We start from the raw sequence: 694 nt of genomic DNA on the forward strand, positions 1-694 counted from the left end.
GGGAGGAGGGAGGAGGAGGTCGCCGGAGAGGAGGAGGAGGAGGTCACCGGAGAGGAGAAGTATGGTGGAGGAGAGAAGGGAAGATGAAATGAAGAGAGGAGGAGAGGACCAGCCATATATACGGCATACTAATGGCGCACCGCGGGCAGGTGTGCCATTAGTAATTTTTTTTATTTTTTTTTATTTTGAATTTTGAAGGCGGGAAGATACTAATGGCGCACCACGGGCAGGTGCGCCATTAGTAATTGTTTTTTTATTTTTTTGACTTATTTTGAATTTTGAAGGAGGGAAGATACTAATGGCGCACCATGGTCAGGTGCGCCATTAGTAACTTTTTTGTTATTTTTTTGACTTATTTTGAATTTTGAAGGCGGGAAGATAGTAATGGCGCACCATGGGTAGGTCCGCCATTAGTATTTTGAATTTTGAGGATTTTGAAAATGTTTAACGGGGTTCCCCCTGTTAAATTTGGATGTAACTTTTCGAGTAGATGATTTTTCATATAAAAAACTTTTTCATCCGAGTTAGTATGCAAAAGTTATGCCCATTTTTACAAATTCTCGCGAGATTTTGCAAATGAAGTCAAAATTCATATTTGCAAATTTTCCCAACAACTAGGCCACATATCACATGGGAAACTTATTTTCTTTTATTTTTTTGACATTTTTATCATTTTCTTTTATTTTTTTTTAAA

Source organism: Triticum dicoccoides, chromosome 6A (genome assembly GCF_002162155.2).
Source record: "Triticum dicoccoides isolate Atlit2015 ecotype Zavitan chromosome 6A, WEW_v2.0, whole genome shotgun sequence".
Lineage (NCBI taxonomy): Eukaryota > Viridiplantae > Streptophyta > Magnoliopsida > Poales > Poaceae > Triticum > Triticum dicoccoides.